This window comes from Dermacentor silvarum, chromosome 1 (assembly GCF_013339745.2).
Source record: "Dermacentor silvarum isolate Dsil-2018 chromosome 1, BIME_Dsil_1.4, whole genome shotgun sequence".
In the NCBI taxonomy this organism is placed as follows: Eukaryota; Metazoa; Arthropoda; class Arachnida; order Ixodida; family Ixodidae; genus Dermacentor; species Dermacentor silvarum.
Genome location: NC_051154.1, coordinates 200240744 through 200259527, shown reverse-complemented (window position 1 = coordinate 200259527; position 18784 = coordinate 200240744). Strand labels below are relative to the sequence as shown.

The window sequence follows — 18784 nt, the reverse complement described above, 5'->3', positions numbered from 1 at the left end:
TTGAAGACCATTTTTGTGACACCCAAGGAAGGTATATGCATTAGCAGCAGGCGCCAAAAATACAGCGCGGAGGCGTTACCTCAGAGTGATGCAACGCGTGGACATTTATGAAATATCAGGGCGAGCCATATTTATCTGTGGCAAAAAGTCGACAAATTATGTAATTAGCATTGATGAAACTCACATTTCTGAAAGTAGTTTTGTTAATTGAGTGTCTCGATGTCACATATTTCCTGTAAAACATGATTTCTACAAAAATCATTGAACCAGAAGGGTTTAAATGACAAATTTTAACCAGAGGCTTCCACATGCGAGTTTCAGCTTATGCTGATTCATTTCATCTAGAAAAAAAATGATTTCCAACGTTTAAAGAATGAATTGTTTTTGCTGCCACCAATAATTTGCCCGCTTTTTTCAAATCACCCCAATTCAGTCGATCAAGTGAATTTCTGACCAACAAATAAACGATCGATTAGGTTGCCCTAATCGTGTGCCTAGCCGAACCAACGTATAGCAGTTTATCAGTGTTTACAGCAGTTATAACTGTAACCTCATGACTGGCCCAGTACGGATTCGAATAAAAGGGCAGAAAAATTAATGCACCCAAGAAAGAACATTGCAGCTTTGTTAACTCTATAATTAAGTGTGCTATAAAATCGCTGCTGAATGCAGAATCTGTCATGCTCGGATTTGGCACGAATGACAATACGTATAAGGCAACTGTGCTTGCCTTATATAATTTAGTTTCATGGACGAGAAATGAAACAGCCCAAAACATTGCATGTCTTTCAATTTCTGCGCTTAATGTGCTGTACGTGCTCATGGCATACTGATAGCACCGGCGCTGCTAAGCGCAGTGATCTCCAGTGAAGTATATGAAATGTGCTCACGGCCACCAGTACTAAAACGATGAAATTGATGAGCTCTACAGAAGAACAACAGAGTTTCTCAGTACGAAGATAGCTTAATTTCCGTACCTAGTCACTTCGTTGAGCATGACTTTATGGCAGAACACACAAAAGGGTTTTGTGGAAGCTGAATGCAGTTGAGCCTCAGCATATTCCAGGTGAACAGACTGGGGCACCTTGTCTTGAGCGTCGTAATGCGGCTAGCCACTGCGAAAGATCTTTTTACTATATTTGTTTTGTTATATTTATTTTTTATCACTGTGAAACCATAACAATTGTTCATTGATGATAAGATGGTGGTTCTAGAAGCCGTCGCGATTAAGTTTCAAACCACGATAGGGGATAACCAGACACAGAGCAAATTGTATGTTGCTCCAAATGATGAGCATGCGAACAAAGTGGACCAACACTTACGCTTCTCAGAACCGCGCCACTTCAAACTAAACACGATTTACCAGCTAATACTTCTGTGCCACATGGTCACCTTCTTTGTTTATCATATTATAATGTGAAATGAAGCGAGAGGGAAATCTGTTCTTTAACGGCTTGTAGGGTCCCTCGTCCGCATTCGAGCACTGGCAGAAGTGAGAAAAAGTGCACAAAAAATTAATATGTCATGCAAAGTCAACTTCACCTCATGCTCCATAGCGAGCAGATTCGAACGTCGACGGTCGGCTCCTTGCCTGTCGGTGCAAGCAAGTTGCGTTGGAGCGTGTGCTACCGGGGATTGTGTTTATTCGTAGGCAAGCGTGGCGTCGTCAACCCGCAAGCTTAGGGCGCCGTGTTGCAGAAAATCTGGTGTCGGTGTCCCGCGTTCGGCGCCATAGCCGGCGTTGGCGTCCTGTGAGCGAAAAAGTTTCTATACGGCACTAAATATGTTTTCTACCACCAAAGTTGCTCACACTTTGTCTTACGTTCTTTACAAAGTTATTCCTCATAATTTTGAGAATGGGAACCCAGAAACAACTGTCCTGAAAGAAAACACCGACAGCGCATGCATTTTATGTTAAATCTTCTGAGACTGAAATATTAAAAGTGCGAAGCAATAACAGAAGATCGGCACACGCAAGAGGCCGCGTTTCTACCACAGGGCCGGTATTTTGTAGCGATGACTTTAATGTCATAATGCCTTTTCGCGCTTATCGCGCTTTGTCAGTGGTCAGAGCGACGGTCCGCTCGCGTTATCAACGTTGATATCGTGAGCCGACCGTCGCTCTGACCACTTACAAAGCGCGATAAGCACGAAAAGGCATTATGACATTAAAGTCATCGCTACAAAATAGCGGCCCTGAGCTCTCCTTCGTGCATAGCATTCGCCGCCAGCGTTTCCCGGTCAACATTACGGTTAGATAAGACAGTTTTAGCAGAGCGCCGCTTACGCTCCGCTCCGCTCAGATTTCACATTCTCAGATACTGCAGAGAAGTGCGTAGATTTCGCATTTGATAAGCGCGTCTTGCCGAGACGCGAGCGACGCGCTATCAACTCGGCTGCAAAACGACGAAGAGGCCAAGTAGACACGCTGTCACGCTCCACTCAGTCGGCTTTGTAGCGGAGCGAGGGATGTGGTCTTCGTTCCGCTGACGGTATGAGCGTTGTGCGCAAGCGCAATAGCGTTCCCGCTAAGCGGTTGTGTAGCATTTGCTAGCGTATGCCGGTCTGAGCGGAGCGGATAGCAAGCAAGGTCGATCCAAATGGTCGCGAAGCTTCGGGCCAAAAGCGGTTCAGAACGAATTGTCGCCGACATCAGCAAGGGTGGTTATGGGAGCAGCGATTAAAGCGCGACTATGTTTGGAGGGAACCAACATTGGGAAAAAAAGCGTTTTTTAATTAAGGCGAGACACACTTAGATTCATTCAACGAAAATAAAATTCCTAATCAATTTTATATACGCATGGCGAGAAAAGAACAACTCTTTTTTACTTGATCATTATCAATAAACACCTTTTTTCAGCGTCCACCGATAGCCGTGGGCGTTGACGTCACTATCAGTTGCAATGCAATGCATCTCTTGAGGGGGGCAGAAAGGCGCGCTCGTAAAGTTCACCTCTTAGAATACGCTCCCCTCACATGTTGTGTCGCTTTGCTTGTCGACGTTTGTCTGAATTTGGTGACGCGGGTAGTTTCATAGTTTCTTAACCTGTTCAGTCCAAAGAAGTGAGTTGCGACCGCCAGATAGTTGTTTACTTTAGTTGTTCTCGTGGGACAGCGCTGGCCGACGGGCTTGGAGTCCGACGAAAGGACGAGCACTCTACGCCCAAAGCGTTCCTCGGCCTCCAAAGAAAGTATGTTCTTTGCAGGGGTGATATTTCGACACCCGTACGGCTGAACTGTTCTTGCATCGCTTTCCGCGCTGAAAGCTCGAAACGCCCATCAAGTCGAATGGCGGGGCATTTGAATATACAGCTCTAATGGCAGGCCTTCGAAAACAAATTTCGTGCCTTTGGTAACAAGATGACGTCACTTCTGTTTTAATGGATATGACGTAAAATTATTTTTTCTTCCGCCAGAAGTGTTCCCTCCTCACACAGATGGCGCTAAGCCCCATGAACCGCAGATGAACCGCCATGTTTTGAACGTATGGGCTTCTATGGAAGCTTCGCTACCAGGTATATTTACCTTGCAGCAAGCGCTCAGCTAAAACACTCTATAAACTGCGGTTGACAGGAAGCGTGAGAAGCAGTCAGGGATCTTCGAATGCTATCGCGTTCCACTCTTAAAGGCGAAGCTTAAGCGTCCTGTAATTTTTTTTCGGCGCTCAGTGGCCACAACAGTATCGAAAACATGGAAATTCGCCGTTGAGCGAAATGAGAAATCGGTGGGAAATTCCCAGGTGAGACAAGCGCCGCGCTGTGCAAAGAGTGAAATCACGCATTTTTCTGGTCGCGTGTTTTCTTTTGATACGTATGTTGTGATAAATCGAGTGGTCATTATGTACTCAGCGATATAGCTTAGTAAGCTTCGTTCTTATGGGCGCATTCACGCAATGCTGGCCCCATTTGGTAAGAAGTGCGCTGTAGGAGCAGCTGATGAGAATCATTGTTGTGGTTAAGTGCGCACCTCGGAAACGCAGTAAATGCAAGTAAATGCAATAGCAAATTTTGGCAACAATGAAAAGGTCAAATCTCATGGGTGTTTTCCGAAATTCTACCCGTTGTCTACGAATTCTTCAGTGGTCTACGGAACAGCTGTAGCAGTTTAGGGAATTCGTAATTGCACACTGTTTATTATAAAGCACATGGCTTATTCTTTGCAAGCATGCGTGCGTCATGCACTAATAATTGCTCGTAGCCGTCTCCAAATCAAAGTTAATTTATTAGTACTTTAAAAATGCTGTTCACCTACTAAATAATTCTAATCATTTTTGAACAACGCAAGATCGAAAGTACGAGCTGCTTAACATTTCCTTGTTTTAACGCATAACTACGTTGTAATCGCACAAGAGAAATCTTTGTTACGCAGTTTTCTTAAAGTGATTGGGCCTTGTGAGACGCGTCACTGCTGTGCACAAAGCCACTGAAATCGGTTGCAAAAAACATCGCGCCCATGTCTCTAAGGCATACTAGCACAAAAAGTGATCATTTGCACACAGATGCACCTTCCAAAAAATATGAGTGGCACTCAGCTACCCATGAATGTTATTAGAGTGCCTCACTAGGGAAAAACAATTGGCAGCCGATCCACGAAGTGAATGCTGTTGATGGAGCGAACCTCCTTAGACGATTACGGCTGCTGCTCGAGCTTTCGCTTCGGGGTCTTGCTGCCGTTGCCGGCGTGCTGCAGCTTCTCGTGCTCGTAGCTCGGGGTTAGCTTCGCGGCGTTGCCGTTGGGCTGCCGCGTCTCGTTCTCGAAGTGTAGGATCAGAGTCACGACGTTTGCGCTTACGTTCGCGCTCCTCCATACTGCAGGGCTAAGTGTAGCGACAGCGGCGCGGCGCCGGCGCAACACCTGCGCGCGGTCGGTATGCGCGCTGCGTGCGCTCTTCGAACGGTTCTACGCATGACGTCGTGCGCTTGCTCGGAGAGGGGTTCCGGAGCGGTAAAGTACCTATATAAGAAAAGTACCGCCATCTACTCTTTCCTCCGCCGCCTCCTCTCCTAAAGCGCTTGCTTTTTTCTTTACATTTTGCTTTTGAAAGCCAAGTCGACGGTGGCGCACCTGGAAAGTCCACGTTGAAGCTTTCAGGCCGGGCGAGCATGACCAAGTGAAAACGATCGCGCTGAAGAGTCGGAATGATTCCCTACACATAAGAAGACTTAAGTGCCTGGGTAACTTTTTAGGAGCGAAGCTCCTTAGGCTCTCACGATGTCCGTTGTAGCCGTCGTCGTCGTAGCTCCCCGTCGCGCACGCAGGCCGCATACCGTCGCGCACAGGCGCCGCTCCGTAAAGTCCCTATATAAGAAAAGTACCACCATCCTTTCACAAACGCCGCTTCTCTCTCTCCTGTATCTCCGATTGGACGATGATAGCGCGCGCTTTTCACTTCTTTATATTTTCCTTTTTTCCGCCTCAGAGCCATGTTGAAAGTTCTCTGCGCAGCCGCAGTCGCCGGCGACTGAAAGCGCGCGCTATCATCGTCCAATCGGAGATACAGGAGAGAGAGAAGCGGCGTTTGTCAAAGGATGGTGGTACTTTTCTTATATAGAGATTTTACGGAGCGGCGCCTGTGCGCGATGGTATGCGGCTTGCGTGCGCGACGGGGAGCTACGACGACGACGGCTACAACGGACATCGTGAGAGCCTAAGGAGCTTCGCTTCTAAAAAGTTACCGAGGCACTTAAGTCTTCTTATGTGTAGGGAATCATTCCGACTCTTCAGCGCGATCGTTTTCACTTGGTCATGTGCTCGAATTGGGCAAAGTCAATTTTGAGGGTGGACCACCCAAACTTTGTGGGTGGGCCAAGTCAATTGTGGGAGGGGGCAGGTCAGTTTTCAGCGTGGGTAAACTCAATTTTCGGATAGGGCCAAGGCATTTTTGGGAGTGGGCCAGGTCGGTTCTGAAGGTAGGTCAACTCAATTTTCGAATTGGGCAAAGTCAATTTTTTTTGTATGGGTCACCCAAATTTTGGAGGGTGGGCCAAGTAAATTTTTGGAGTGGGCTAAGTCGGTTTGGAACGTGGCTCAACTAAGTTTTCGAATTGGGCAACGTACATTTTTTAGGTGCGGGCCACGGCGTCCGTCTGACGTGGGTTTTCTTGCCATAGGGTGTTCACGCTGGACGCTCGCTGGGTTTTCCGCATAATGTTTATTAAGGCTTTCGCCTTGATAAACAAAGAGTACTCGTTTTAAACTGTACTAGAAGAGAAACTTGGGCGAAGTGGTGGGAATTCTTGTTTTGGAAAACATGAACATGGTAGTGCGTTCTACTGAGACGACGTACGCACAACAGAGGAGACTGCAAGAGTGGCGAGAGATGACCAAGCAGACCACCGACAGTGCCAGTGTCGTGTTCTTCCTTGTTTCCTTGTTCACCCAGCGTGTTATTTTTTCCGAAACATGTACTCGTTTTTGTTTCACACATTTGCAAACGTGGTGGCTTTCTGGCATTGAATTTGAGTACAAACACATACTTGTCGTTTGTAGTTGCATTTTATTTGACGCCCTAAAATCACCGGCAAAGCTGACGCTTCCGCCTGTTGCTGTTCCCGCCATGAAATATGTATTCTGCGTTGGAGAGTTTCTGGAAAACAGCACTGTAGTTTATACTTTACCGCTTTCCAACCAGTCCACGCGCTGCTGTTGAACATACAGCGCGAGCGCCACGAGCAACGTGAGAGTGTACGAGTGCGACGAGTAACGAGAAAGTGGGCGGGCGCCGCGGGCAACGAACGAGAAAGCACGCGCAGCGTGAGCGCCACGAGCAACGAGAAGCAGACGCAGTGCGAGAACCACGAGCAATGATAGAGTGAGAGAAGACGCGCAGCGCGACTGAGCGGCGCGAGCAACGAGCCAGGAGTACGCGCACTGCCATAGAGGCAACACACAACGGAGTTGCGACGCAACCGGAGGTTCTGATTCTGTGCGTGCTCTCTCTCTTGTTCGCGGCGCTCGCGCTGCGTTTCATCCTTGCTCAGTCGCGCTGCGCGTGCTCTCTTTCGTTGCTCGCAGTGGTCACGCTGCGCGTGCTCCCTCTCTCTTGTTACTAAAATTAAATTAAATTATGGGGTTTTACGTGCGAAAACCACGATCTGATTATGAGGCATGCCGTAGTGGGGGACTCCGGAAATTTGGACCACCTGGGGTTCTTTAACGTGAACCCAAATCTGAGTACACGGGCGTTTTCGCATTTCGCCCCATCGAAATGCGGCCCCCGTGGCCGGGATTCGATCCAGCGACCTCGTGCTTAGCAGCCCAACACCATAGCCAATGAGCAACCACGGCGGGTCTCTCTCGTTACTCGTAGGGCTGGCGCTGTATGTTGAACAGCAGCGCGTATATATAATGGTTGGGAAACAAAAATGCGTAAACTACAGCGCCGTTTTCCAGGAACTGTCCTCCGACGCAGAATACATTTTCTCGCGGCAGGAACACCAAGAAACGCGGGTGTGTGCTGTACCTGTTATTTTAGATCGTCAAATAAAATGTGGACATAACACACAATTGCAAACGCCAGATGTGTTTCACACGTCAGCAACAAGATCTTCTGCAACATCAAGTTCGAATCTACCCGCTAGGAGAGCAATCGGCACTGTTTTCGCGTGCGGAAACTTCAGGTTGTCTCCTCTATACAGATTTGTTGCCCTTGATGTATCATTTGCTCAGAGTGGCATACATCTGCGGAGGATTTTAATCACGGGGGCATTACTCATAGAATTGAAAAGTAAATTGCATGTGGAAGCACTGTCAGTCTGTGACTGAAATGGATAAAAGCCATCATTGCTTTCTAGGCTTTATGGGGTACTTTAACCACTGCGCCATTCTCTGTCTTCGTCATCTCTACTTAGATCTAGCTGTTCTGCATGTCCTGCTGCCCGTCTAATGAACACTCGTGAAGGAAATCAACTTCTTCTTAGAAGTCGCAAAGCCATTTTGCTCACATTTAGGAGCCTGTTGTACAAGTAGTACAATTGCAAAATGTTTCCAGTGCTCAATGATTGTCTTAGTGTATTTGTAGAGTTTTAAGTTTTCTGCAGGGTGTTCGTCAACAAGTCAGTAATGCATTTGGAACGGGAAAGATTGCATTCAATAGGCAAGACGAAATAGGATTATGTCCTTGAAAACTTAACTTTGCACTCTTTCTTAACAACATTATCAGTTATTAGGAACGAAGTTTCAATCAAGCGTTTTGACGAGTAATTCAAGTTTGATTTGCTGACTAGGAGGGGTACTTTATACGACAACAAATTTGAATTCTCGCCCCCATGTCGTTTCCGAAAGTTTTACAGTACCTTTGAAATAAACAGCTTAAAGTCCCACTACTTGTCGCCTCTTTCATTTCGCATCACGGCTTTCCTGATGAATTATCACTATCAGGCATAAAAGTCTCTAAAATTTCGCCTTTGCCACCGCATAGCCTAACTCTCTCATGCATAAGTGCACTCGAGTAGGGAGCTTGTTTTTCCGCATGATAGGCATAGTGAAATCAAGAGTCGCGTGAAAATAAATATCAATATTGGACAGTTATTCAATCAGTGATTGCATAAACGAAGAAACAACAGCATTTATTTTCCTACGAGATCTAAAAATAGAGTTCGCGGATGGTATTTCATCGCCATGCGTGCTTGGTGGATATGTGTATTTATTTACCCGGTCATTATTCTGCTTCAGCCCTCGTTGGTCCATTCCTTAGAAAGATGAAGTGACTAATGAAAAAGGAAAGTCATATGCCTTGCTGCACGCTGTGTTGCCGACAAAAATTGGGGTTCAGTTAATTTTTTTTCCGGCGGTACATCTAGATTGCATTGATGCGTAAACTATGAGTTATATTCTAACTCATGCTGCATAACTCGCAAAAAAGCTTGCTTGCATAACCCACTGTACAATTTCCCCTACTGGGCCCTTGCTTAAGTGCAATGACAGTCGACAGTTACGGGAAGTGAGTGCATTACATTCCTCTGTGCATCAAGTTGATAACGACGAATATTTTCATAATCTCCAGCTATCGTGCGCATCTTTACTTTCCGATTGAATTATGTATAACGAAACATGGAGCTGTCGGCTCGCTGGAAAAAACAAGAAGACAGCACAAATCAATTGGCTTCAGAATATCATTTTTATCGGGTGCAGCTTATTCAAAACACTGAAAGCAAATAGCTGTCCTGCAGTAACCGAACGAATATACGAACAATTACAAGAAAATAGAAAACCTCTTAAATATGTGCTGTGAAAAATATGAATAACAATACCTATATGTGCCACGACTTTTGTATACTTTATATTACCCTCTTTTGTAGTCATTTCCTTATCTCTAAGACAAACATTTATGCTTGCCTTTCCCGGAAGAGCGACCACAAAAAAAAAAAAAAGCTGATGTTTTTGCAGTCATCTACTTATTTTTGGCGCGTGCGATAAATGCGGTTTCTCGTACTCTAAAGTTTGTCTTCTTCATGTTTAGAGTGAATGAGGGCGTAAAGACACGGCTACGTAGGGAAGGTTACCCCCGAGGAAGAGCTTGGCCGATCCTACCAGCCATGAGTGTAGCTGAAGCACCTAAGAAAACGCCAACAGCAGAGCCGAATACTGCTGCATAATGTGATTCAATTAAAAAAATGCAGATCCAAAGCACAAGTTGGAATCTATGTGAAGTGAAGCTTTGGTAAAGCTGTTAATTAAATGTCATAGAACTAAATACCATGCACCCGATAATGTTTATTTTCATCCAATGCAACGTGCAGTCTCATGCAATTTTTATGTTTATGCAAGAGAGAAGTCACACAGTCGTTCTCTCTCTTACTCGGCGCTCAATCACGTGAACTCGCTCGCGCACCCGCCGCAGAGAATTGTCTACGCGCAGGCGCGCAGAGGTAAAAGGTGCATTCCCATTTCTTCTAGAATGGGGAAATCATTCGGTCAGATTCAGAAAACTTCTCAGGTACACAAATAAAGCTATTCACTTGGGAAAAACTGAACAGAAAGACAAACGGTATATGTCGGTGGGCTTGCCACGAGGCACATGCATATACAGAAAAAAAAGCAACAGGTGTCAAATGCAGTTACTGCAGCAATGAATTCGCGTAATATAGTTGTCCTTTATCCAACAGTAAAGTCATCTGAGACATTCTGCTCTAGCATGACCACTCTAAGCATCTTGCGTCTAATATCCTTAGTGCCAGGACACGGCCACAAAAGATGACGACTGTCCGCCGTGGACACAGGTGCTGGGCACTTAGGACACGTTGTAGGTTTCATAAGTGAAATTACGCCTCACCGCGTTTACGCACCCTTTGTTCAATTCAGGATTGAGCCACACATAACACTAATTTCTGACAACATGGTGCACCAATTCTTGATGCGGTGGAGTCATTTATGGAACAGTACCCGGCGAGTTGATCGCAGCTGATGAATCTGCGGTGAACATCTGCGTCATTAAAGCAGGGTTTTCATTCCATTCTAAGTGCCACTGCTAAGGACCTATTTATTTATTTATCTTACTTATGTCCAAGCAGTACCTTCCTCGCTGGCGATATTTTTTAAGGTGCTGCTGATTGTGATGCGCGGCAACGTTCGGCCTTGCTGGTGTGACTTACTTTGGATTGTTTAAACTAAGACAACGAGGATAAGAAAGTAGACAGATACAAACGCTAATTTAACTCGTGCTTTGTTGAAAACAGGAGCACATATAAACGAAGCATGTATATCACACTTATGCGGAAGCAACGATCTCATGTGCGCACGATATCACATTTTAAAAGCAAAGTTAATTTCTTGACGAAGAAACCGAAGGCATGAATGATCATGCACATATCGTTTAGGCTTGCTATTCCTTCTGCTTCAATGATCAGCTTAGTGAATTCATGTTTGTGTCTAGATATGACAAAACATTTTTCAAACAGTAGCTCGCGACACCTGCTACAATGCAGAGTCATCCAGCCGTCATGTCCTTTGTTTACATTGTTGCTTCGTTATCTTAATCTGTTATTTAGACAGCGTCCTATCTGGTCTACATAAAACATTCCGCATGAAAGAGGAATTCGATACACGACACAATCTCTGCAGTTTGCAAAGCGCATACTATGACGCTTGCTGAAAGCAAACCCCTGATCAGTTGCGAGGTTACTGATTCTGCATAGTTTATCTAACTTGCAGGAGGGCGGAAAAGGCAACTTTAACATTGGTGCGTTCTGCTAGCGTTTTCAAGTTGTCGGGAAATCTCGTGTAGGTGAGGCACGGCAGCAAATCTTTTACGGTTAGCTTGGATGACCAGAGTGGACCGGAGTGTTTGCGACGCCGACAATAAAGCAACCTATTAAGACGGGTGTGCGTCACAGACACTTGAATGTGAAGGGAATGTACCCCGCTTATGAGAGGTTAGTAGGCAGGCAGAGCAAGCGTTCAATCACACAATGATCATACGATTTTCTAATAGCATTATCAAAGTACAGACTAACAATCCTCTTTTAGACCACTTTGGAAAAGGATGAGGTAAAGAGTAAAAGCTATTTGTTGCCGCGTGGTGAGTACTGCCAGCGCGTACGGTCAGAGTGAAATGTGAACGACGGGATGGCGGCGTTTTTAAACTTCGCGATCGTAAAAAACGAATGTAACGCATAACCGCACTATTGCAGTCTCAAAGGTGAGAGACCGATGCAAGTGCGGACTGTTATTCCGAAGGATTGTGCTGCCGGAGAGTTGTGGCTGTTGCGCAGAGGCGCAGTTCCTGAGAAAATTAACGCAGGGGTGCTAATAAGTCCGGCTAATAAGCTGCTAATAAGCCCTGCTAATAAGTATAATAAGCTGTCATTCAATATAAATGCCCCGTTATGGGGCAGCCTGTAAATCTGCTAACTTGATTCAGGCAAGGAAAACTTTTTTTTTGACAGTCTCACCATTTTTTTTTTGACAGTCACACCGCATTTTCGCAGGAACTTATGTTTACTTCCTCATTACGTGACGTAGGTCACCCTGGCGGGCATGTGAGCGCGTCAGCGCTATTACGTGTACTCCGATTGGCGTATCCGTCTAAAAAATAAGTCGTAGTCTAGTAAACTTCCTTGTTTACCCAGCGTGTTATTTTTTTCCAAAACATGTAGTCGTTTTTGTTTCACATATTTGCAAACATGGGGGCTTCTGGCATTGAATTCATGAGTTCATTTGAGTTCATTCATGTAAACGCGGCTTGTATCGTGTGTAGGTTCTTTGTGCGTTCGCACACATCACTCCGGAGCGTCGCGCCCTCTTGCGGCGCTGGCTGAAAGTTGCATCGCTCCAGAGCGAAACGTACATGGATGGATGCTATGAGCGTCCTCTTTGAAACGGGGTGGTGGGTTGCGCCACCAAGCTCTTGTTATTATTTTGCCTAATGTCCTACCTTTATTTTTGAGAAACACACCAATACAAATAATTCCAGGCATCAACCTTTTTGAACCATTACTGGGAACTCTGTTTCTGTACGTCTCCGTTGTTTGTGGTCTCCCTACCTTTCTGCCACCAAACCTCCAAGCACCTCTTACTAATTTCTACAGCTGACATGTTTACTTTGCCCGTGCTATCCCTGAACCCAAGGACTTCAAGGAGGTCAGAGGAGCCTAGACTTGCAGCTGGGTAGATTTCTCCACATTCCAATATAACATGTTCCACCGTTTCTCTAGCTTTACCACAGCAAGCACACGCGGCTTCGTCCTTGGTGTACTTCGCTTTATAACTGCGCGTTCTAAGGCATCCTCATCTCGCTTCGAAAAGTAAGGAGCTTCCCTTTGAGTTTTCATAAATTGTTTCTTTCATGATTTCCTTTTTTTCCTTTGAAGTAGTTAGTCGTAGCAGGTTTCTTTTCTATTGCGCCAACCATAACCTTGTTTCAGCCTCTCTCACTTTGCGTTTGACGTTGTTTGTTGCCATGTCGCTGGCCATACCGGTCACATATTTGCTGGTAAGCTTCCTAGTTCTTTTCTTCCACTGTGATTCGATGTTTTGCCTGTACAAAAACCTGAACACTCTTGCACCCCATCTACTTTCTTCCATTTTCCTTAGTCGATCTTCAAAATCAATTTTACTTTGAGCCTCCCTTGCTTCAAAATTTGTCCAGCCCATATCACCATGCACAGCTTCATTAGTAGTCTTCCCGTGGGCGCCATACGCGAGGCGTCCCACTGACCTTTGGTTGCCATCGAGTTCTGATTATACCCCAGACTTCAAACAAACTGCATTTCCAAATGTAAGCCCTGAAACCATTACACCTTTCCACATACCCCGGAGCACCTCGTACCTATTGTATCCCCATAGCACACTGTGTTTCATTATGGTCGCATTTCTCTTCCCTTTTGGTGTTATTGTTTTCTCCTGTGTCTCCAGATATCTATCGCCTTCGTTTCTCCATATACCAAGGTATTTGTATTCTTTACCCGAGGTATTTGCTGGCCCTGAATCAACACTGTCTGTTCACTGTTTTCATTGAATACCATAACACCTGATTTATTAACGCTAAATTTTAATCCCCCCCCCCCTACTCCTCACATTCTTATCCACAAATATCAGCCAGACGTCGCATATCACTTTGTTAGCAAGCAACACAATGTCGTCCGCATAAGATAAACCTGGCAGTTGCTGCTCAACTATTGTGCCGGCTTGTTTGTATGAGAGGTTAAACCCGATATTGATTCCTTCCTAGCGCTCTTTCCATCCCTACCACGTACATCATAAACAGCAGCGGGGATAAAGGGCAACCCTGTCTCAGTCCCTTGTTGATATCAACTTTATCCTCGCTCGTCATCCCTTCCCATTCAACGAAAACAGTATTTTCTCGGTAAATCTCCCTCAGCAGCTGTATACAATAGTTGCCTATACCTTCCTCTTCTAGAATATTCCACAAAATGCTGCGATCTACGTTGTCATACGCTCCGGTAATGTCTAGAAAAGTCCCATATAGCGGTCTCCTCTCTTTTCGGGATATTTCAATACACTGAATAAGGACAAATAAGTCCTCATCCAGACACCTACCTATTCTGAAACCATTGTGAAGTTCTCCCAATAAGCCATTATTCTCTGCCCATGCTTGCAGCTTTAATTTAATCGCCTGCATTGCTAACCTGTATATTAGATGTAATGGTCAGCGGACGATAAGAGTGAATTTTATCTTTTTCCCCCTCGCCTTTATAAATTAATTTCATCCTACTTTGTCTCCAACTGTCTGGTATATTCACCTATGTTGTAAGCATTTTGCTACTGCTTTCAACAGAGCTTCCTTACCTTTTGGTCCTAGCTCATTAATCGTCTAAACCTGGGGCTGTGCGTTTAGGAATTTTCTCTTCAGCTTTCTTCCGGTTGAAATTACTCAGCACCAACTCCTTTTCCGTCTGGTTTTCGTTCATTATCTCTTTTTCCTCAGAAACCACCTCGTCATTGCCCTTAAATGATTCGGCTGTTAATTTTCGAACATACTTTAATGCCCGCGTCCCCTTCCAGTTTATTTCCATCTTCGTCAAGCATATGTTGCTGTACTGCTCCCAACTTCCTGTCTAATACGTCAATGTGGTTCCAAAATATTCAAGGTGCAGCCTTCTTTTCTTCACGTATTTCTGAAAACCAACGTTCACTTTCACCTTTAATCTTTGCTTGAACTAATATTGAACCATTGTTTTTTTTCCGCGGTATATTTCCCATTTTCTGTCTATTTCATCCTGCGGCAACTGTGAATTTTTTGCCTGTCTGGGTTCTCGTGATGCTTTCTTTCGTTCGTCGATCGCCTCCCGTATTTCCCTGCTCCACCAGTTTTTCGGCTTCCTTTTTCCTTTGCAACAAGCATGTTGCTTCTCTTTCCTCATTTCTTTTGTCATTACACTTACAAGCTCACCATATTCCCACTCCTTGCTTGGCCATTTCTCAAGTTCTTTCTCGACTCTTGTGGCTATGTTTGCTATATGTTCAGGTTTCAAATTTGGACTGGTCATTCTTCGTTCCTTGCTCTCTTCCCAACTACATATCCAATTTTCAAAATAATGCGTTTATGGTCACTCCCTATGCTGCTATCCCCTTTCTCGTCAATGACCATTTATTTCAACTTATAATAAATTCCTTCTGTCATCAGACAGTAATCGATGGCCCCGATTGTCTATTTCCGCCTTCCAATGCGATCTGGCCATCACATTTTGGCCCCGTGTTCACGATATCGAGGGCAGGTTGCTCACAGAGACCTAGCATTATTCTCCCGTTGTTGTCGGTATAACCATCTAGATCCTGTATGTGGGCATTCATATAACCCAACAGGATAATCGCTCCAAAGCGTAGCACCATCTTGTGGTGGCCACTGAAATATCTGGGGTTTCGTGGAGAAAAGAGAATAGATGGCAGCGGAAGGATACGATCGACGATGGGCGGACGCCAAGCGTAAGCGTGCTGCCCGCCAGGACCGGTCGGCGGAAACAAATGCGAATCGTCCATGTGGGCCCGATCCCGCAAAATATACACAGCTTCGTTGGTCATTCACCTTCACACAGAATGGAATGGCACTGAATGTTATTGAAGGGGCGCGAAACCGAGTGAGACAGGGATCTACCTGCTGTATACAACAAAGCGCCTTTGCGAACAACCAGGCCCAATAGAGCTTGCTCTCCATGGTTTGATTTATCCACCAGCAGGAAACCAGCCACAACGCGCCAGCGGAAGGTTCTTATTTTCGATGTCATAAACGAGGGGCTTGCGCGCACGCCAAGCCCCACTACCAAAAATTACATGTCCCACCTACTCCAGTTTGGAGTAGTGGCATGCTTCAGCCACCCGCAGTGCAATGGGAGGCCTCGGCAAGGGGCCCCGGCCTCATTGATCGCCGGTGGGCCCGACACCAGGTAAGTGCATAGCGCCCCGTCGGATAGGCAGGCCATTCTATGAGGTACAATATATTTCACAGGTTGTGGTGATGGTTTTCACCTAGCCATAATCGTCTTGAAGCCACGAAACGCCGCAAATTCAGACATTGCAACCAAAAAAGCCTGTTAGCGTAAGGTATTGTAATCCTATTTTGCTCAACTTTTGCATTTCAGAGGTTGTATTAACAATTACGCGTTTTCGACCTGGTTCATAGAACGACTAGTAAGTTGGCCGGCACGTGTCTCGGTGCTAAGCGATGCTTCCTGGTGTAAAAGATGGCCAGTTGTGCGTGACGCGAGCGATGTGCGTCATGTTAACGACAAGATGACGGCGGCGATTATGGAATAACGACGACGGTTTGAAGATGACGACATGACGGCAACGGAATGAAAACCTCCTGACGACGACGACAATCTGACGACGATGGAGATGACGACAGCCCGAGAACGATGGTGTAACAATGGTAGCATGACAACTACAAAATGACGACAGCATGATGATGAACACGATGAGAGGAAAATAGAATGACCACGACAGGAATGCCGACGTTGTGACGATGGCAGCGTAATGATGCCGTTATGGCGATGATAGTGTGACGATGATGCAGTGATGAGAACGGACATGACAACTGCGCGACGACGACGGTGTGATGATGGCAGAAGGACGAAGACAATATGACGACAACGGAATGATGACAGCTTGGCGATGAGGATAGTATGACGGAGATACAATTACGACAAAGATGACGAAGATGACGAAGACGGCATGGTGGCAGCGGAATGACGACAGTGTGACGACGATGACGGTGTGACGACGACAAAGTGGCGAACACGGTGGGAACGATGGTGTAACAATGATAGCATACCGTGACGACGATGATGGCAGCGTGACGACGGGGTGACGACGATGATTTGACGACGGCACGACGACAAAGACGACTTGACAACGGCATAATGACAGCAGTGGTGACAGTGACGGCAGTGCGGCAATTACAGTGCGAGGACAGCTACATGACAGAGATGGCATGGCGACTGTTTGACAGTGTGACGATGACGACGCCCGCGCAACGACGACGGCTTGACGAGGACCGCGTAATTACAGCACGACGAAAGAATGACGGCGACGATGACGGCGCGATGAAGGTTGCATGACGTACACATCAGGCAAAGATTCTCCAACCTCGAAAATGGAGAAAGAGAAAAGGAATGCTGTCGTTATAAAAAAACAAATACTCGGTGCTCGAATGACCCATTGAGCGAAATGCAGCTCCACTAACGTGAAACCTGCAGCGGTGCGAAGCATGCAGTGATGCACCGCTAATGGGCTCATACTGCCTTAAGCAATGGCTGATAATCCCGTAAACGCGGCCTCCCCATTAAAACGACAGAAGAGAAGTGAAATTCTACGCTAGAATGATGAGCGGCAACGCAGCCAGCTGTGGAAGACGACGACGACGACGAACGCGGGAGCAGTGGCACGAGCGCATGCCGAGCGCGAGCACGTACGAGCCGCTTGCTTACCGTGACTACGACGACGATTACGACAATAGACGCCGACAGACCGGGCGCATAAGGTGCTTCGCACCTTGAAATGCTGGCTCTCCCGTAAGCATGAACTGCGGGGAGACATCCCAAGGAAAATAAGGGAACATCTCTCAATACTCCCAATCCCCAGAAACATGCACCCGGAGTTTCACGAAGATAGAAGAATCGCAAGAGCGAGAGCTCTCCACAAAAGATTCAGTAGTGCTAGGGACGTGGTCTACGTGGACGCGGCGGAGTACACAAATAGACAGAGTATGTCGATAGTTGCTACCAGTCTAGAGGGTGACTCCAGAGTTAGTGGCACTGTAAAAACAGGAAAGGCTGAGGTGGAGGAGGAGGCTGCCTTAGCACTGGCAATAGCCTCCACGGAGGCCAACATCATAGTCAGCGACTCCAAGACCGCCGTCAAGAATTATGCCAAAGGAAGGATCTCGCCGGAAGTGCTAAGAATTTTAGCCAACTATCGTGAAGATCGAGATGTTTACATTATATGGGCAACCGCACACTCCTGCCTTCCCGGGAACGAAATAGCGCACAACCTGGCTCGAGAACTGACGGACCGAGCAGGGGACACGCGAATACTGGGAACGGAGAGAGACCGGATGACCAGCTTTACCGAAATAACCAAACACTATAAATTGGGCAGGGCCCGTTTCCTCCCGGCACACTCCTCGCTAAGCAGACGGCAAGCGACAGCATGGCGCTTGTTGCAAACAGAAACATATCCGAACCCGGTGGCCTATCACCGTTACTATCCAGAACTTTACACCGATAGATGCAGATTCTGTCAAGAAAGGGCGGACTTACAACACATGGTTTGGGCTTGTTCTAGGACACCCACACAGAATAAAACGCACAAGACCAGAGAGCAGTGGGAGACCGCGCTGCTCAGCTCTGCACCGGAAGACCAAATTAAGGCAATCCAGCAGGCCGAAGATGCGGCCAGAGCCCAAGGGCTCGAGGCCGTCATCTAGGTAGAGAGGCCTATGCCTCACAAATCTCCTGTAAAAAAATAAAGATTATTCCTCCTCCTCCTCCTCCTCCCGTAATACAGAGTAGATTGTAAGCATGAAATGGGTACTGGCAAAGTAGATAAGTGCCGCGACGCAGGCCTGAAAGCTTACTGAGCCGAAATGAACCTGTTTTGAACTGAACCTCGTTGCAAGTCTCATCTCGGTCAAACAATCATCTGCGGCGCGTCGTACGATGCTGGTCTGGCCACGCCGCGGAACTCACGAACCGCTGGCGTTGAAAAGAGCACAGGCAACCCTGTCTCATCCCATAAAAAAGCTTAATTCTTGTAGATTCAAAAAATATATAATATAAAAAAATTCATTAATGTGATTTGAAAATAAATGTTCAGGAACAAGCCTGTG

The 18784-nt window shown here is 46.2% G+C and overlaps 1 non-coding gene across 1 annotated transcript; it reads right to left on the bottom strand.

The window, feature by feature from the left end:
- Positions 1-15687: 15687 nt before the first annotated feature.
- On the bottom strand, positions 15688-15850 carry LOC119437966 (U1 spliceosomal RNA). The gene has a single exon (XR_005189599.1). It is a non-coding gene; the product is annotated as a U1 spliceosomal RNA (small nuclear RNA).
- Positions 15851-18784: the final 2934 nt, after the last annotated feature.